The sequence below is a fragment of the Ovis aries genome, chromosome 5 (assembly GCF_016772045.2).
Source record: "Ovis aries strain OAR_USU_Benz2616 breed Rambouillet chromosome 5, ARS-UI_Ramb_v3.0, whole genome shotgun sequence".
Classification (NCBI taxonomy): Eukaryota; Metazoa; Chordata; class Mammalia; order Artiodactyla; family Bovidae; genus Ovis; species Ovis aries.
The window spans coordinates 1,826,732-1,847,410 of record NC_056058.1 but is presented as its reverse complement, the minus strand read 5'-3'; the positions used below and the strand labels follow the sequence as shown (position 1 = coordinate 1,847,410).

At 49.1% G+C, this 20,679-nt stretch overlaps 1 protein-coding gene across 1 annotated transcript in view; it reads right to left on the bottom strand.

Moving 5' to 3' along the window:
* Nucleotides 1-20,679, bottom strand: part of ADAMTS2 (ADAM metallopeptidase with thrombospondin type 1 motif 2) — a 255,023-nt gene that overhangs the window by 194,958 nt on the left and 39,386 nt on the right. The window lies entirely within an intron of this gene.

Below are 20,679 nucleotides of genomic sequence, written 5' to 3'. Positions count from 1 at the left end.
AGGGGACGACAGAGGATGAGATGGTTGGATGGCATCACCGACTCAATGGACATGAGTTTTGGTAAACTCCGGGAGTTGATGATGGACAGAGAGGCCTGGCGTGCTGCGGTTCATGGGGTCGCAAAGAGTCAGACACGACTGAGCGGCTGAACTGAACTGAACACATGACCTTAACGGAACTTAGTTTATCTCTGGAAAGGCCCTATCTCCTGTTTTGGAGTCACATTCTGAGGTACTGGGGGGTTAGGATTTGCCATATGAATGCGGGTTGAGGGGCCTTCCCTGTGACTCAGATGGTAATGAAAGCCTTCTGCCTGCAATGCGGGAGACTCCAGTTCAATCCCTGGATCGGGAAGATCTCCTGGAGAAGGAAAATGGCAAGCCACTCCAGTATTCTTGCCTGGAAAAATCCCATGGACAGAGGAGTCTGGTGAGCTACCGTCCATGGGGTCACACACAGTCAGACATGACTGAGTTACTAACAATTTAGCCCAGAACAGCCTCTGTGCACCAACGCTGCCCAGACTCAGAGCTGGTTGCTGGTAGGAGTGCCAGGTGGTCCTTGGGCCCAGAATAACAGAGCTGGGCAGGGCTGCTGCTCAGGGAGAGACTCTGGGCAGTAGTAAGGAGGTCACCCTCTGAGTCACACCTAAGTCGGCCAGCACTCAGGCAAGGTGGAGCACAGCCAAGGCTGACCTCATGGGACTCCTGACTCGCGCTCCTCCTAGCAGGGACATTCTCGTTTCCATGGCACAGAGTAGTGAGTGCAGGCCCACGGGGGTGAGCAAGCTGCAGAGCAGGCACAAGGACCCTGTCTTCCAAACCAACCCCCGTCCTGGGAACCAGAGAGAGCCCTGCCCCAGAGCCCCACTGGGGGCCGGTCCCTCGGCCCTCCACGCCTACAGAGAGGAGACGGGCCTCCTGCCAAGGGGCTCCCCCCATGCCCACAGCACTCCAGAATTTTAGGGGCTCCCCAGACTGAGTCTTCACAGTTGCAGAAGACTTGGGAACGCAATGCTAGTTGGGCAGCACATCCAAAGAGGCAACACCCCTTCCAGGAAGGAAACCTCAGTTCCAGGGGCCCAGGAAGCAGTGTCTTGCTCCGTCCCACGTGGGATGCTCCTCCAGGACCAGGGGGAAGACACAGGCTCACCAAGGGCCCAGCAGCCTGGTTGATGGATGGACAAAAGCTTGTTTGGTAGACAGGGCTGCTACCCAGACAGGTATAGGGAAGCTAGGCCCAGGGGAAGCCTGCAGCCTTAACCCAGAGTCCCCTTAACACAGATCTGGTTGGGGTGGACTTGGGCAGGAGCAGCTAGGGCCACAGCAGGAAGCAGGGAAACTAGGCCAGGCTCAGAGCAGCAGTGGGGCGGGGCGAGTGGAGGAGGGGAAGATGCACCGCCCAGTGGGTGTGTCCCTCAGAGACACAAAATCCCTGGCAGGGAAAGTGCAGCCTGCCCCTCGGACCCCAGAGCAAGTTCCTGCACTTCACTGGGCAACGCTGGCTCAGCTCTCCTCTTCCTGAGCCTGATTCCCAGGGTAGAAGACAGTGTCACAGAGGGCAGGTTGAGGGTATCCTGGGCGCAAACAATTGCTGGGCGCCCAGGTCTTCAAGTTTTCCAGGCAGAGGAGCCTCACTTTCTGAGCTCACCATGGGCCATCGCGTCCCTGGATCTCTGGGCGACCAGCCCCTCTCCAGGCATTCAGGCTTCGTGCTCACAGAGAGCCTGGCGCCCTGCCTGACTTTGGTTTCTTTCAAATCCGGCTTCTTTTCCTACTTGGATCTCTAGGGCCTGTGGTGGTATCCGGGGCAGGCTGACCGCCAACCGTCCTCTGCCCGCCCGCCCAGCTGCTTCTCTCGGGCAGGCAGCCCTGCCAGGGCCCAAGGCTCTCCACTGTCCCTTCTTGTCCAGATTTCCCAAAACAAAAATCAGGCCACACCATCTGACAAAGAATCTCGTCTGGTTTATTTATGGGGAAAGACAGGGCTAGAAGGGCCAGGTTCTCTGGGTGGCGGCCAGGCTCCTCCACAGGCCCTTGGATGATACATCCTCCCTTCTGAAGCACTGATGTCCAGGGTGACGGGCTGGGCCCCTGCAACAGTGACCTTGGGTTGTTGATTATTTGCAGAGCCAGGATGGCAGCCATATGCCCCTGGACCCCTCTGTGGGTCATCACTGCCTAGACATGGAGCCTGAGCAGTAAGGCCAGCAACAACCAAGGGCACTGCATCCAAAATAAAGGCTCACTGGGCCCACTGTCTCTTGCCACTGTGGGAAATTCAGTGGAAGTTCACACATGGCGTCAAGTGCCCGTGGGATCCTGCTCCCGACAGGGGACCAGGCCACCAGGTGGCCCCCGGGAGACAGTGGTAGAGTCCCAGAGTATGAAAGGAGACATCAGACAGATGTCCAATCCACTCCCTGAATCCAAACTCATCCGTGGAAACTCCAGGCACCGCATGGAAACCGCACACACTAACCTGGCCTGCCTACCAATGGGGCCCTGCCTGGGCTCTCAAGGCCTCCGCTGGAGGCCAGCAGGTGAGCTGACGGCAGCTCAAGCAGGCAGAGACCACACATGCTCCAGGCCAAGTCCACGAGGAGACCGCTGCCGCAGCCAGCTCTCCCAGCCACGGGGCTGCCTCCCCTTCTTCAGGGCTCCTCGCACAGCAACGCTCTTTCCGCATAGATGGATCGCCTCACCACCCCAGGTGAAATGGTGCAACCGCTGTGAGAAACAGTTCGACTGTTCCTCAAAAAATTAAAAATAGAACTACGATATGATCCAGAAACTTCTGGGTATATACCCAGAAGAATTGAAAGCAAGGTCTCAAAAAGTTATTGGTACATCCCTGTTCACATCAGCATTATTCACAGTAGCTAAACTGTGGAAGCAACCCAAATGTCCCTCAGTGGGTGAAATGGAGAGCAGCACGTGGCACACGCATACCACGGAATGGAAGATATTAAAAAGAAAAGATGTTCCACGCATGCTACCACCCGGATGGATCCTGAGGACATTATACTAAGTGAGACCAGACAGTCACAAAAGTACAGACACTGTATGACTTCACTTATATGAGGTACTTAGAGCAGCAAATTCATAGAAACAGAGAGCAGAACGGTGGTTGCAGGGGGCTATGGGGAACCGAGAAGCGGGGAGCTACTGTGTAACGGGTAGAGAGTTTTGCTTTCAGGAGATGCAAAGAGTTACAGGAATGGATGGTGGTAACAGTTGCACAGAAACATGAACGTATTTAACACCACTGAACTGTGCTCTTAAAAACTATTAAGATGGTAAATCTTAGGTTCAGTGTATTTTATCACAATGAAAGAACAGCTTCTTAAATCATTCCTAAGCCACCTCATGCGAAGAGTTGACTCATTGGAAAAGACTCTGATGCTGGGAGGGATTGGGGGCAGGAGGAGAAGGGGACGACAGAGGATGAGATGGCTGGATGGCATCATGGACTCGATGGGCGTGAGTCTGAGTGAACTCCTGGAGTTGGTGATGGACAGGGAGGCCTGGCGTGCTGCGATTCATGGGGTCGCAAAGAGTCAGACATGACTGAGCGACTGAACTGAACTGAACTGAACTGAAGCATATCAAAAGGGTAGAGGATCCAACCTGAAGATGCTTTCATTTGCCAAGTCAGATAACTTTAATAAAAGAACAAATAATTATAGTAATAGGCTAAAACCCACAGGATAAAATACATATCCACAAGTCCATCCTGGTACAAATAAATAACTGAATAAGGGCTGCCCTGGTAGCTCAGTGGGTAAAGAATCTGCCTGCAATGCAGGAGACTCAGGTTTGATACCTGGATTGGGAAGATCCCCTGGAGAAGGCAATGGCTGCACATTCCAGTATTCTTGCCTGGAGAATCCCATGGACAGAGGAAGCTGGCAGGCTACAGTCCTTGGGACCCCAAGAAGAGTGCACAGTTCTTCCCTACAGTGGAATGCAACTAGCAAATGTAGAAGAGATGATGGAGACTGAGAGTCAGCAAGGTAAACACCGCAGTAAGGGATCACTGCAGATAAGAATCACCCACGGTGCCAAAATCAGTGGGCGAAGGGATGAGAAACAGAATGATTGCATAATCTCCGAGTATCTCTTCACAAGATATTTATGAATTAGAAAGGAAAAACCCGAAGGTTTACAGAGGACAGCCCCAGGAGACGAAGGCGGCGGGGGAAGGAGATTCCTCTAAGTGATGAAGATTACTGTCTCTAACAGCCAGACAATTTGACATCACACAGCACAATGTGGTCCCATCACTGCATCTGGTCCCATCACTTTATGGCAAATACGATGGGGAAACAATGGAAATAGTGAAAGACTATTTTCTTTGCCTCCAAAATCACTGCAGGCAGTAATTGCAGCCATGAAATAAAAAGACACTTGTTTCTTGGAAGAAAAGCTATGACAAACCTACACAGCATATTAAAAAGTAGAGACACTACTTTGCCAACAAAGGTCCACATAGTCAAAGCTATGGTTTTTCTAGTAGTCATGTATGGATGTAAGAGTTGGACTATAAGGAAAGCTGAGCACAGTAGAATTGATGCTTTTGAACTGTGATGTTGGAGAAGACTCTTGAGAGTCCCTTGGACTGCAAGGAGATCAAACCAGTCCATCCTAAAGGAAACCAGTCCTGAATGTTCATTGGAAGGACTGATGCTGAAGCTGAAACTCCAATATTTTGGCCACCTGATGCAAAGAACTGACTCACTGGAAAGACTCTGATGCTGGGAAAGATTGAAGGCAGGAGGAGATGGGGATGACAGAGGATGAGATGGTTGGATGGCATCACCAACTTGATGGACATGAGTTTGAGCAAGCTCTGGGAGTTGGTGATGGACAGGGAGGCCTGACGTGCTGCAGTCCATGGGGTCGCAAAGCGTCAGACACGACTGAGCGACTGAACTGAACTGAGCCCAGTGTGGAGCAGGCGACCCTTCCATGATATCCCTGCCCCAAACGTGTAACTCATCTGACCCGAGAAAACACCAGACAAAGCCATGCAGAGGCCATTTCCAAAACAACTGCCTGGTCCTCTTCAAAAGAGCCAGGGCCAGGAGTGACAGATTGAGGGTCTCAGACAGGAGAACACCTCAGAGACACAATTAAATGCCACGTGGGATCTTGCCTGGGATCCTGAACCAGAAAAAGAGACAGGAGTCAGAAAATAAGCGAAAAGGCAAGCACAGTCTGGAGTCTAAGTAAAGACCTGAGGTTGTTCAGGATGAACCTCCTGCTTTCGATCCTAACAAGGATCTTTGCTGCATTGACTGGACAGTAAACCACCAGGCTGGCACCCCTTCTCCCCTGTTCCTCTAAATCTGCATCAATACATCACAATTCCCCCCCACCCGAGGGGCTTGTGGATCTTGGAACACACTTTAATTAAATTATTTATACAGAAAACAAATATCTGCACAGGACCCCCCAAATATCCTAGAGACAGCCATACCACTAGAAGCAGTCTAGAAGAACTATTACTAAGGAGCCCAGGTGAGGAGAGGAGGGAGCCAGCTTACCCATTTTGATGCTCTCTTCCTGGAACATACGTCTGAGGCAGAAGAACCACACGGGGCCAACCATGCCCTTCACCCCACTCTGGTGCCCGGACCGCTGCACAAGCAGCTTTCCATTTCTAAGTCTCCATCACCAGTCCCCAAGGCTTGCCTTTAATGCCCTTCTGCTTAAGCGAGTTGAATCAGGCCAACACTGCCAGCTTCTGCACCTGTCTTCCTGGCACTGTCAGGGGCTCTGAGCCCCAGTGGTGCCAGCCGTGCCCCCTGCAGCCCCCTGGCACTGTGAGCTCGCCGCTGAGGGCCCGCAGACCCTCTCTCGTGCGTGCAGTAAGTGCTGATGCATTGCCTGCCTCCCTGTCTGCAGGGAGGTGGGTGTGGGAGAACAGTCTGGCCCCTCATCCCCCCTGCACTCCCAAAAAGGGGGCGCAACGGCCGTCATGTTACTTTGTCCCCACAGAGTCGCGCTTCCTCAGAAGGTGCTAATCTTCACCAGAGTCCAGGGTGCTATGCGTCCCTCTAAGTCAGTCAGATTAATTAGCCAATTCACACTTGGGGAGCCTCTTATTCTTGCAGGCTTTGTTTACAGGTCAGAAATTAGACTTGAAGTGAAAACTGACATCTCAGTGTGAAGAGTGTATTCCTCACAATACGGCGACTCAGGGCCCGGGGCTCAGACACATGTGGGACATCCTTCCCTTCACCGTGGAACGGGGCGTGGCGACGGCCGGCAGGACACAGGGGACGTGAGTCTTCCATGGCCGTGGACCAGGATGAGCCGAAGGACTAGGAGGACCCAGGCCCGATGCGAACTGGAACCTGCCTTCCCGAGTCGTCTCATCTTGTTTAGTAGTTTTATTGAGATGCTGGTGCCTCCTGAGCACTCAGCTTTATCCCTGAGACCTGGGTGTGTGGTGCTGACGAAGGTGTGTGGCCTGTGGCCAGAGCCGACAGCCTAGAAACACAGCCAGCCAGCCAGGCATCCTCAGTTGATGCTCTTTCCTTAGCAACTCGATCCCACGAACAGGGACGAGGGAAGCCTGACTAGAAGCTCCATCTGGGTTCTGAGCTCGATCCTAGCAGTGCTGGGACCTGACCCCTGAGGACCTGCCCAGCGTTGCCAAGCAGCCCCAGCTGGTCTGATCTGCTCAGCACATGCTCGCGTGGGCAGCTTGTGGTGCTCAGGAGTGATGGGCCTGAGAGCCCACAGCCTTGGCACCACAGGCTCTGGGCAGCAGCAGGGCTGCCCCAGGCCCCGGCCTCGGCCCCTCCTGCAGCAGCGCTGCAGCAGAACCTGCAGGGTGGCCTCAGTGCAGCGCTGCAGCTTCCAGGAGGCCTTGCTGGCTGAGTGGGAAGGCATATCGCCAGCAGCAAATGTCAACATTATCCCTGAACAGCCCTCAACTCCCGCATCAGGTCGAGTAGATGTGGGTTTCATAGGCACTCAGTACAAAAACTGTTTTGCACACAAATGTGGAGACCCACCAAGGCAGTCTAAAGGGAGAAAAGAAACGCCACGTGCAGGAGTCCAGTGCCGCTGCCCTTCGGTCTGCCTGTCACTACTGCCTCCCGGCGATCAGGGAAGGCTCCTGCTGGCTCCATGGTCCCTTGGTTTCTGCTCCAAAACCAGGCCTGGAACACCCTCCTGGAGGCTGGTTTGTCATCCTCACAGTATGACAGCACCCAGCAAAAGACCCAGTAGCTACCAGTGCTAAATAAATAAGCTCCAGATGGAGAAGGAAAGCTAAATTGGAAAAGACAGAGAGAATGGGGTTGGCTTCTCTCCTTTCAGGCTGAACCTCGGGGCTCGCTGTTCTCCTTCTGCCTCCCAACCCCCTTCACCTCTATCCTGGCCTGCGCTGCACGTGGACCAGGCCAGCGGCCTCTCCCTGGCTGTCTTGGCCAAGGGAGGTGGGGCGACAGGAAGTCAGGGGCTGGAGCGAGACTTTCTCTCTGCTCGGCCCCGCAGGTACAGCCGCAGTCTCGGCTCCCACTGTGGTTGGTCCCTGAGCCCCACCCACCCTGCGGGTCCCCTAATCCTGTCCAAGGCTCAGTGAGGTGTGCAGCGGACCTCCAGGTCCTCTGGGGCCCTGGCTGATGCACTGTCTCTGGTTCGGGATGGGACTCCCATACTCCAGCCCAATTCCTGCCCTTAAGGGCACAGGGTTAGCCTGCTCCCTGCAGCCATGCAGACTCAGGCAGACAGAATCCAAGGTCACCCCAGAGCATGCTGAACAAGGGAGGTGAACCACCCCACCTCCCCCACCTTCTGTGCTGCTGCGGGCCATCCCAGACAGGAGGCAAGGGTCAGAGGGGAACGACTGGAAGCTCTGGAAGGAATTGTGGGATGGCCTCTTGAGGCCACTCTTCACACACAGGCCCTAAACCTTCCTCCCAACTGAAAACAACTAGATAGGTCTGTGCTGGGAGCAAGGGGGTGATGTAGACGTGGGCCTAGGGAGGAGCCTGCCCCACGAAGAGGAAAGGACCCCCCACCCCAGGAGGAACCCCCCTTCTGGACAGTGGTGTGGGGACCATGAATATGGCCCACAGGTCTGCAAGGGTATCATGACCTGTAGAGAGGGTCACCATCCTGGTTAGAAGAGGGATTCGCCACCACCAGGAAGGCCCCCCAGCCAGCTTGGCGGGAAAGAGAATGAACAGGCATATAGGGAAGACAGGCCAGCAGTCACAATGCAAACAACTGCCTGGGTCTACGCAGGTCTAGATCATCGTAAAGCAGCTGTGAAACTTAACAGAGAAATCAAACTGTGAAAATGGACGGTGCATATTAATTTTTAAAAGTGGTGGTCTAAGTATAAGATGTCCACATTCTAACCACAGTGAAATTCGTTGGGTTTGTCTATGGTTGGGAGTGAGATGCTCTAGTCCTTTTGAAGAGAAATTAGCCCAGAGCTTTGTCTAATTCTTAGGGCAACTTAAGTTTAAGAAGGTTTTAAAAACTGAAAAATAATAGCTAGCAAGATAAAAACAGGATGTACATCTTCTAAGTTACTATAGAATGGAGCAAAGTAGAAGACGTAGTCCGGGTAACAAAAGACAAGAAAAAACTTTAAAACCACAAATTAACGAATCTATGCTGAGACCTAAGGAAGGCCAAGGCCCAGGGCAGAAAGGAGCTGGAGAGAGCTGAGTTGTGACATTCACAGACAGAGGAGGGGGAGGTGAGATGGCTGGAGCGCAGCCAGACCCTGGCCAGAGCTGTAGGATTTCCTCTGAAAGCAGTGGCAGGCAAGAGAGTATCTTCAGGAGAGGTGGGTGGTCTGATACAGCTGTGGAAGGGCCAGCTTCAAGGCACTCTTCAGAGGCAGCATGAGGAGACTTGCTAAGGGGCAGTGGCGGGGCAGGGACGATGGAGACCAAGATCAAGGCCAAGCTCCCACACGGAAGTCCCTGAATGGGGGTGCCCTTTACCAAGATGGTGAACATTCAGGATTAGAGGCAGGACTGCGGTCTTGTTTTTGGTTCAGTTTGGAGGTTGAGAATAAAGGAGCTGGGGCGGGGGGAGGAATCAATCCTTCCATTCTGGAATTCCTGCCCTCATCAATGGGTAAGAAGGCACATAGAGAGTCAAGACCGACTTGGGAAGGCCAGCTAATGCTGGAGGATGGTCATGGTGGTCCTGGGGGGAGATGCAGGGAAGGGAGAATGGGTCGAGACTCCAGGACTTCTGCCATGTCCAGGTCAAGTAGAAGAGGGCCAGAGGCGTGGGAAGAAAGTCGGGGAGCCGGGGAGCCTGAGACACAGACAGATGAATGACCACATCCCGTGGACAGGGGCCACTGTATCTGGACACTGTCAGCGATACAAGGGGGTGGTGGAGGAAGCAGAGGACGGAGGCAATGCTTCTGAGAAGGCTGGGAACTGGCCAGTAGTCCCAGGGACAGCTGGGCCATGGGTTACGGGCAGTACCGGGGCCCAATGTGCCCTGAAGTGGGAAATGGGCTTCTAGAGGGAGCTAAGGGAGAAGCAGGGAGCAGCTGCCAGGCAGGTGGGTGGGCAAGGACCTGGAGTGGAGGAGGGGCCTGCAGTCAGGAAGTTAAAGGTAAATTTCTTCAGCTAAGGTGGAGAGTTTCCTCTGCCTGCAGGCAGGAAAGTGAGGGGGTTGGATAGTAATTCACTGAAGACGACAAGGAATGGGGACGCATAACCATAAAGACAAGCTGTGGTGTCCAGGTTGGATGAATAAGGACAAGCAGGCAGGGCAGGTGGAGATGGGGCTGGGCTGGGTGAACAGGGTCCTGAGAGGGCAGGACAGAGGTGGGATTGGGGGGGCGGGGGCAGTGACTTCAAAGTGAGTGTCAGGGTGCAGCATCTGGTGTCAAACCAGCTCCCCTGGGACCCGCGCAATTGGGGGCGGGTGTGGGGGTCAGGGAGAGCAAGTCACACTTAGAGATACAGGCTGAGAAACAATGACGACATCAAGACCACATGGATCACTAACAAGTAGCAATGGGCTTACTTTTGGTTATAGATCAGTCAGGGCTTTTTTCTGTACTGGCACGCAGCTGTACACGTTCGAGGTGTTTAGCACAATGACTTGAAATACACGTATTTCAAGATGATCCCCACAATAAGTTTAGTTAATATCAATACTCTGGCCATCTGATGCGAAGAACTGACTCATTAGAAAAGACCCTGATGCTGGGAGAGATTGAAGGCAAGAGGAGAAAGGGACCACAGAGGATGAGATGGTCGGATGGCATCCGACTCGATGGATGTGAGTCTGAGCAAGTTCTCGGAGTTGGTGATGGACAGGGAAGCCTGGCGTGCGGCAGTCCATGGGGTCGCAAAGAGTCAGACATGACTGAGCGACTGAACTGAACTGAGCTGACTGAATATCTATGACCTCATATAGTTACAATTTTCTCTCCTTGTGATTAGGTCCAGTTTAAGTTTTAAAAAAATAAATGACAATGCTGTTTAAAAAAACTTAGTAAAGGGACTTTCCTAGTAGTCCAGCAGTTGGGGCTTCACCTTCCAATGCAGGGGTGTGGATTCAATCTCTGCTTAGGATACTAAGAACCCACATGCCTCCCCTCCAAAAAACCAAAACATAAAGAACAGAAGCAACATTCAATAAATACTCAATAAAGACTTTTAAAATGTTCCACATTAAAAAAAATCTTTAAAAAACAATAATTGAAAACGAGTAAAAATGCCAAAAGATAAACAAAGAAAATACACTCACAGAAAGCAAGGAATCTCTCGTATCACAAACAGAGAACTCAGATCAAGGAGTATGGAATCCATCTGCCTCTCCATTCTTTCCCTGCAAATCGTTTCATCAGCACCGTTCTAGATTCCGTATCTAAGCATTAATACACGGTATTCGTTTTTCTCTTTCCGACTTACTTCACTCTGTATAACAGGCTCTAGGTTCATCCACCCCAGTTCAACTGAGTCACGTTTGTTTCTTTTTACGGCTTAGTAATATGCCACTGTATATAATGTACCGCAACTTCCTTATCCATTCATCTGTTGATGGACATCTACAGATTCGCATTGCTGTATGCCAGAATTAGACACATTGTAAAGCAATTACACTCCAATTAAACAAATCCAAAAAAGAAGTATGAAATATCTCTTTAGAGACCCTCGTTTTGCCGACAGCTCACGGTGAAAATGCACAGCCAGCAAGCTGGCAAAGCAAGTGATGCAGCCTCCGCCTGTGTCAGAGCTGTGAGGAGACAGCGAGCAGGCGGTGGAGTCGGTGGCCTCTCACGGTCTGGCCCAGCTGAGGACAGACTGACAGGAGCAGAGGGGCACAGGGTGTAGCAACAGTGAAACAAGTGGGCTCACTTACTTGGGAAAGCACGTGGAAACATTTACCAAAATTGATCCAGCCACTTCAGCCAGCCAGACTAAAGGCCCTGACCTGCCACCCTGGAACCCCAACCCCCTGCCACACAAAGCCACGGCCCAGACCCCTCCCAGATGCCTCCCCTCGAGAGGTGAGAGGGCTGTCTCCACCGGCTCCTCCGCTGTCTGCACTCCTTGACCAGAAGCTCCCCGCGCCCTCGTAGAGCCTGCCAGGCCTGTCCCGTGACCTGCCTCCTCACACCCCCTGTCCCAACACCCAGAGCCCTGTGCCCTCCCTCAAGACCCCCGGATCTGGAATCATGGAGCATAATGCCCAAGTCTCCACCCTTCGACTGATGAAGCCACTTCAGGGGCTCCTCACTCCCTTTCGTGCAGTCTCAGAGGAGGAGGAAAGTCCTCTGAGTCAAAACCCCCACACTGCTCCACCGCCTTAGCCTGCTCAAGAATTGCACGCCATTCCTTGTCCCTCATCCGGCTGCCTCTTCAGCCACCTCCACTCCAGGACTCTTTCTCCAGGGCCAGCAGCACACCTGGGTCTGCCTGTCCAATTCTAAGCAAGAAAACCCTGCCTCTCCCTCCAGTTACCATCACCAACATCTACTCGCCTCCATCCACTCTTCCAGCACACTGGCCTGTGCTGGTCCCCCGTGCTGCACAGCCAGCGCCCATGTCCTGTGCCCCACCTTCAGGGACTTCTCACCGCCCTCCTTCAGCTTTCCTCTGGTGCCATCTGGTTTCCATGGCACCAGGGGCTACAGGTTTCCTCTCAGTGTATTTGCCCTGAAACAGAGAATGTACGTTTCCTTGAAAGTCCACTAACATTTACAAAGCTGAGCAAACGCCAGAGACAAGGGCAATTTCAGAAACTCACCAAGGCTCATAGCACCCAGGTCATCTGCCACGCTCATAACTCAGAATGTGCTGGCCTCGACCAGGGCATCTCTGCCAAGTCTCCATGGAGACTGGCTCTCCTCCTTCCTCTGGAGTCTGGCAGCTGAGGAAGGTGCCCGAAGCTCCATGAAGCCTCGGGCGCTGGCTGGGACACTATGGATGTCCAGACACCTGGCAGGAGGGTGCAGACAGGCTTTCTGGAACTGAAAGAGAATCCAGAGATGCCCAGGAGCATTTGATCACGTTGTAGTGGAAGCAGGAGAAGTGGGCCCTTGCAGGGAACTTGAGCCTGCACTGGCAAGTGGTGGGTGTCAGCGAATGGATGAAGAAACCAGATCCAAACCCACAGGCACTGAGATCTAAAAACATTTGGGTTGTACTAGGAAGTAACTTCAAAGGAACAACCTAACACCCAACCACTTGGGAGTTTTTTTAACTTTCTCCTAAATAATTCAGGTTATTAGAATCAAAACAATAATTGTTTAAGCTTTTTATTTTGTTTTGGGATATGCAGATGACACCGCCCTAATGGAAGAAAGCAAAGAGGAACTAAAGAGCCTCTTGATGAAGGTGAAACAGGAGAGTGAAAAAGCCTGGTTTAAAGCTCAACATTCAAAAAACTAAGATCATAGCATCTGGTCCCATCACTTCATGGCAAATAGATGGGGAAACAATGGAAACAGTGACAGACTTCATTTTCTTGGGCTCTGAAACCACTGCGGACAGTGATTGCAGCCATGAAATTAAAAGACACTTCCTTCTTGGAAGGAAAGCTATGACCAACCTAGATAGCATATTCGAAAGCAGAGACATAACTTTGCCAACAAAGGTCTGTATAGTCAAAGCTATGGCTTTTTCAGTAGTCATGTATGGATGAGAGAGTTGGACCATAAAGAAGGCTGAGCACCAAAGAACTGATGCTTTTGAACTGTGGTGCTGGAGAAGACTCTTATGAGTCCCTTGAACAGCAAAGAGATCAAACCAATCAATCCTAAAGGAAATCAACCCTGAATATTCATTGGAAGAGCTGATGCTGAAGCTGAAGCTCCAAAACTTTGGCCACCTGATGCAAAGAGGCAACTCATTGGAAAAGACCCTGATGGTGGGAAAGATTGAGGGCAGGAGGAAAAGGGGGACGACAGAGGATGAGATGGTTGGATGGCATCATCAACTCAATGGACATGAGTGTGAGAAATCTCTGGGAGATAGTGAAGGACAGGGAAGCCTGGAGTGCTGCAGTCCATGGGACAGCAGAGTCGGACACAACTGAGCACCTGAACAACAAGATAAGCAATTAAAAAACAATGTTGTGATAGCTTCAGGTGAACAGTGAAGGGACTCAGCCACTCATATACATGAATCCATTTCCCCCAACCCCCTCCTCAAAGCACAAGCACTTTTTAAAATAACAATGAGAATTCAGCATAACAAAATTAGTAGATAAAACCACAGGTGTCACCAGAAGCAAATTCACAGCCTCAAATGCTCCACAATTATAAAACAGAATGATAATAAACAAAGCAGGCACTCAAGAGGCAGAAATAAAAAAAATAAACCTAAAGTAAATAGTTAAAATAACATGTATATGAATCCCATTTATGAAAAAAATACATCTTTGTAAAAAAAGGAAAAGGGCCCCCCAAATATCAGTGGTGGCTAAACTCGTTTCTATGGCTGCTGTAACAAAGTACTGCAAACACATTTCATTATTCTATAGTTCTAGAGGTCAAAAGCCCAATATGTGTCTCGATGGGCTAAAATTAAGATGTTGGCAGGGCTAAGTTCCTCCGGAAGCTCTAGGAAAGAATCCGTTTGCTTGCCTTTTCCAGCTTCTGGAGGCCACCACATTCCTTGGCTTGCGATCCCTTTCTCCATCTTCAAAGCCAGCATCTTCAAATCTCTCTCGCGCTCTGATCTCCTCTTTGGCACCCCTCTTGCATGTTTAAGACGACTTGTGATTACAGGGGGACACTGGACAATCCAGGAGTGTCTCCTTACTGTGAACTCGGCTTATTAGAACCTCACCTCCACTGTGCCCTTAATTCCCCCTTGCCGCCTAGCAGAACATGTCCACAGCTCCCAGAGACTCGGCTATGGGTCTCTGCGGGCTATTATTTTGCCTCCGACAGTGGCTGTATCAAATGGTAGGATTCCGTGTTTTTAATCTCCTTCCGTATACTTTTCTACACTGTTGGATGTTTTTGGTTTACAACAAGTATATACTTACATGCTCAAAAAATAATGAGCATAACAGGAAAAGAAATAATAACTTCCTCTTACATGCCCCATTGACAGCACCCCTGCAACACCATTTTTTGGCTGGTTTTCCTTTTCTCCTCCCCTGACTGTGACCTGCCTAAGGACAGGGCAGACCTTTTCCTCCCTGTGTCCCTAGCACCAGGCACAGACTTTTTTTTTTTTTTTTAAGCACAGCAGGCTTAAGCAAACATTTCTTGAACTTAGGATAAATCCCTTTATCTAGAAGACTGTTTCTGGAGGAATGATGTGCACACTCAAAAATGTGCTTCAAAGCCGACATCCAAATAAACACAATGATATTACTGACAAGTCCTCATACACAGAGCTTAATGAAGAAGCAGTCTGGAAAAGGCAAGCCAGCAGACAGAGAACATGTTATTGCTTGGGCTCTGGAGAAAACCCTTCCTCTGAATAGAGCCAGAACAGAGATGTTAAAAGCCAGAAAGCCCCGCAGAACACAAGGCTTCCAAAAAACATTTAACTCCTCAACCTGACCAAGAAGGACATGCCGGTCTCACTGCAAGAACACTCCCACCGTGACCTGAACTAGGCTCTGGGGCCTAGCTTGTCCCTGACCCCCACTGGGAAGCCCCAGATAACAGAGGGAACTGCTCAGAGGCTCACTCTGACCGTGCCATCCCCAAATCCAGGCTGGAGGAAAGTGCGAACTGGCCCAGCCGAGACTTGTAAGAGGCTTCTAGATCAAATCCCTGCCCTGTCATTCCCGAGCTATTTGACCTCTTTTAGCCTCGGTGTTTTTACATGTGAATTAGCACAATATTACTTACTTTATAGAGTTGTTAAGGAATAAAAATAAGATGATGAGGTAAAGTTAGTGAGAGGAGTATCATTCCCATTCTACAGATTGGGAAGCTGAGGCTCAGGAAGATTATATGACTCTTTCAAGGTCAGGAAGCTAATGACTGGCTGACTCTTCCCCCACCAAACCCTGTGATGGGGTTCCCCATGGGGCTGCCCCTGTGGCTCATAGATGCCACCCAGATGAAAAGCTATTCACAGACCTCCCTCTTCATACTAGCACTTGAGTCACCGAGGGACTGAAGAGGATTTAAAGAGTCTCCTTCATGAATGCTTTGGGTTTGGGGATGCTGAATTCCAGATTTGATGCAGAACTTGAGACTAACCCACCTCCTGGGAAAGGAACACAAATTAAGACAGAATCCCCCTAGTAAGTAGACTTTAAGAAGGAGAGAGCTGCCAGAGACCTAGACAGCAGTGGGGAGTACTGGGGAAAGGAAGAAGGAAAAGCCTCCTATAGCTCCAGACAAGTTGGGTCCACACACTCAGCCTGTGGGCATCCTTTGGAAGCAGCCCAGGCTCTGGGTTCAGGGACTCCCTGAAAGGAGCTTGGAAAGTCAGACCTGCCCAGCATCTGGCCAACCTCTGGCCAGTTTCAGGAAGGAAAGCACAGAGTGAATTGAAAGCCTACGCAGGCATCGCGTGGGGCAAAGCCCTCAGCAGAGGTTGGGCTGCCAGGATGTCTGCCTCTTATCTAAACACATTTATGAAGATAGATGGGGTGGCCAGGCCAAGGTACTGCAAGCTGAGGTCACCAAGATTCTCAGCAGAGGAGAGCTGCCTCCTACTTGGGTCCCCTAGATCAGAACGGATCCCTGAGGTCCTGGGGTCCACAGCATCCAGCTCCCCAAACTCACCTTGACAGCAGTACCATCAAGATACATCCACACATTCACACACATGGCCAACGTCTGTGATCTGGAGCTGGCTGCAGACCACGGGGAGCAACTGCTAATGGCACAAATGGGCAGCAAACAAGCAAGCAGGAAATGGGGGAAAATAAGAGAGCTACAGAAAACAGTGCAGGGCAATGTCACGGGAATGACAGGGAAAGCTTCCTGGAGGAGGTGGCATCGGCGCTGAGGCCTGGCTAAATGACATAAAGGAGCAGCTACTCAGAGATCTAGGGAAGCAGGTTCCAGGCAGAGGGAACAGCAAATGCATAGGCCCTGTGGCCAGAATGAACCTGACGTGTTTGAGGAAGAGAAAGAAGGCCAATATGATTAGACAATGGGGAGGTCACGAGGTCATGAGAGGTGGGCCAGCCCATTAAGTAGAGCCTCATCAGCTGTGCTTAATTCCCATTTCTCCTCTCTGTAGTGGGAAACCCCTGGGAGGTCTTAGGCAGTGGCTGACATGATCTGATGCCCATCTCATCTGCACCAGGCGTGTTGCAAGAACTGCAGGGCAGCAAGTATGAGAGCAGGGGGTCAGTGAGGAAGAGGTGCAAAGCCTCCCTCCCCTCTCTATCAAACGCCCTGATAAAAGTGGGAAGTCCCTCCCCAGATTATAAACCACGGACACACAAGGTCTCCTAAGCAAGAGTGAGCACACTTCAGCTAGTGTCGCCCGCTGAACGCAGCTACACAATACAGACTGAAGGCATGCTGCTGCTGCTAAGTCGCTTCAGTCGTGTCCGACTCTGTGCGATCACATAGACGGCAGCCCACCAGGCTCTGCCATCCCTGGGATTCTCCAGGCAAGAGCACTGGAATGGGTTGCCATTTCCTTCTCCAATGCATGAAAGTGAAAAGTGAAAGTGAAGTCACTGAGTCGTGTCCAGCTCTCAGCGACCCCATGGACTGCAGCCCACCAGGCTCCTCCATCCATGGGATGAGGCAAGAGTACTGGAGTGGGGTGCCATTGCCTTCTCTGAAAGCATGCAGTAGCTTGCAACTGGAGGAAGCAGACCAGAATCTGAACTACCTCCAAACCAACAGTGATTTCACTATGCTTCTAACCTCCAGTATCTCGCAGTCTGGGTATAAGGCAGGGGAAACCCCAGAAGTAGGCACTGGGGTGCAGATAGCTGAGACAAGCCCTCTAGTTGTGGCTCAAGGAGAAAGAAAGGACTTTCTAACACTCAGAGTAGGGGAAACACCCAATTTTTCTTTTTTATCTCATTTTTCTCTTCTCCATTCTCTCACACTCTTCTCCGTTCCCTGTCACACTCTCTCACACCTATCAGTACACTCACAAAATATGAGAGAGGGGAGCCTTATTACTCTCTAATTGGTGTGCCTGTGGTCCCAGGAGGGTGAACCAAACATCCATTGCTCTTTTCTTTCTGAATCCTCTCATGTAGTTTCAGGAAGTCTACAACAGAGCAGGGTAAAGAGAGCCCCAACTTCGTGGTCAGAGAGCCTTTGGAAACACCAGGAAACTGGAAAACACCAGGGAGACGGTGGACAAGGTGGAACTCTGGAAACTGATGTCATAAGTTGTTTATAATCTCCTGGGTTCACCCCTGAGCTGTGCATCCATAAACCTGACTCTAAACAGCACACCACAGGCTTTGGGAACTGAACTGTGAGATAAAACGATGCCTGGGTCTCAGAATGGCCAGTGGGTGTTGGAAAAAGGGAACTAATGCAAATATCACTGCATGATCTTCAAAAATGGACCTGATATTGAAACTACAATCCACAGAAGGCAGGCTACAACTTGTCACGTAAACCTAGCTGGGTTAATTCTCTGAAAAAATAAAAATATCAACCTTCTCCATAGGACTTAAATAAGACTACAGCATTTAAACAAAACCAAAAGTTTCACAGCACAGTAACGAAACGTCCAGCAAATTACTTGGCATCTGAAGAACCAGGGAAATCTCAATTTGCACGGGAAAAGATAATCAACAGATATCAACACTGAGATAACATATATGTTAGAATTATCTGACAAAGATTTTTAGGCAGCCATCATAAAAAGTCTCTATAATGTAAGGGCAAAACCTCTTGCAATGAATGGAAAGATAGTCTCTGGAAGAAATATAAGATAGAAAACAAAGAAAAAAAAATGGAAACTTTATAACTGAAAAATACAATAAGCAATTTTAAAAAACTCACTGAATGGGTTCAAAAGCATAATGGAAATAACAGAGGACTGAATCAGTGAACTTGAAGGCAGATTCACAGAAATCCAGTTTGAACAGCAGAGAGAAAAAAAACATTTTTATAAAGAAAAGAGCCTTAGGGACTGATAAAATACGAAAAGAATCTAACATTAATGTCATCATTGTTCCAGGAAAAGAGAATGAGTATAGTGATTAAAAAAAAAAAAAAAAGAGTAAAAAATCCCCAAATCTGGTGAAAGATACAAACCTACAGATTCGACAACACAGGGAACCTCAAACAAGATAAATCCAAAGAATTCTACTCCTACGTATGTTATAATCGAACTTCTGAAAACTATACAAAGAAAGGCCTTGAAAGCAGCCAGAGAAAAACAGTGCATTACTTACAGGGAAAAAAAGTGATTCAAATTAGCACAGATATCTCATCAAAACCACGGAGTCTAAAGGCAGTGGAAAAACAATTCTAACATGTGAAAGAAAATAACTACCAACACAGAATTCTAATATTTCCAACAAAAAAAAAAATCCTTCGAGACTTATGGAGACATAAAGACATTCTCAGAGGAAGAAAAACAGAGCGAACGTATTACCAGCAGGCCTTCCCTAAAATAGGTGTTAAAGGAAATTCTTTAGGCAGACAGGAAAGGATTCTGGAAGACAGTGTTGAACATCAGGAATAAGAGAAGAACAATGGAAACAGTTGACATCTGGAAAAATAGAATAGACTGTTCTCTTAGGTAGGAGTTATATTGTCTGATGGCTCACTGTATGCATTTGTAAACAGAACTAGAACAGAAAGAGAGTTAAGGGACCTATATGACGCTCAAGTTTCAACATTCGATTTGTATTGGATCTAGTAAACAGTGAAAAATTAAGTGTGCTTACTGTAGTCCCTAGAGCAATCAGCAAAACAGCTACACAAACAGTTATAGTCACACAGATAAGTTTAAATTCTGAAAACAAAACAATTCAGTAGCGAGAAATAGTAAAGAAACCCGAAGCAAGCAGAGAGAAGGAAATCGAAATAAGAGTAAAAATCAATAAACCTGGGGTTTCCTTGGTGGCATAGTAGTAAAGAATTCACTTGCCAATGTAGGAGACAGGTTCAACCCCTGATCCAGGAAGATACCACACGCCGTGGAGCAGCTAAGCCCGAGCACCAGAACTATGGAGCCTGCGCTCTAGAGCCCAGAAGCCACAGCTGCTGAGCCCCTGTTCTGCAGCTACTGGAGCCTGCACGGCCTCGGGCAGAGCTCCACAGCAAGAGAAGCCACCACAATGAGAAGCTTGCACACCGCGACTGGAGAGCAGCCCCAGCTCGCACAGCTAAAGAAAGCCCACACAGCAAGGGAGACCCAGCACAGCCATAGCTGCATGAATAAAATTATGCTTTAAATCAATCAACCTGAATGCACAAAAAATAATAGAGAAAAATCAATGAGGAAAAAAACCTGGTTCTTTGTAATGATCAATAAAATTGATAAATCTCTATCAAGACTAGCATTTTTTAAAAGGAAAGAAATGTATATTAACAATATCAGGAATTTTTAAGAAGGATATCATTGAAGCCTTCACAGGCATTAAAAAGATAAAAGAATACCACAAACAAAACTATACACATAATACAACTTTGACGAGATTCATGATTTCCTCAAAAACCACAAACTACCAAAATTCACTCCAAGATAAAATAGATAGCCTGAAAGTCCTATAACCATCAGAGAAACTGAACTTATAGTCTAAAAGCTTCCAACAAAGGAATCTTTAGGCCCAGACTATTTTACTGGCAAATTCTACCAAATATTTAAGGAAGAAATGACACCAATGCTACACAATCTATTTTTAAAAAATAGAAGAGGAGAGAATATTTCTCAATTCCTTTTATGAAGCCAATATTACCCTGATACTAAAATCAGACTAATATAGCTCAGGGGGAAAAGTGATAGACCAATTTCCTCAAAAACATAGATGCAAAAATCCTAAGCAAAAAGTGTTGAATCAAATCCAGCAATGCACAACAAGTATAATATATCACAAGTAGAATTCACCCTGCAATGCAGGCTGGCTCAATATTTAAAAGTCAATGTATCTACCATATTAACAGGAAAAAAAACCATTGTCACATCAAATGTTGCAGGAAAAAATTTTGACAAAATTTAACATTTATTTACAAATAAAAATTTTAAACTTTCAGCTAACCAATATAGGAAAAAACGTTCTCAACTTGAAGAGAATATACCAATAAACCCT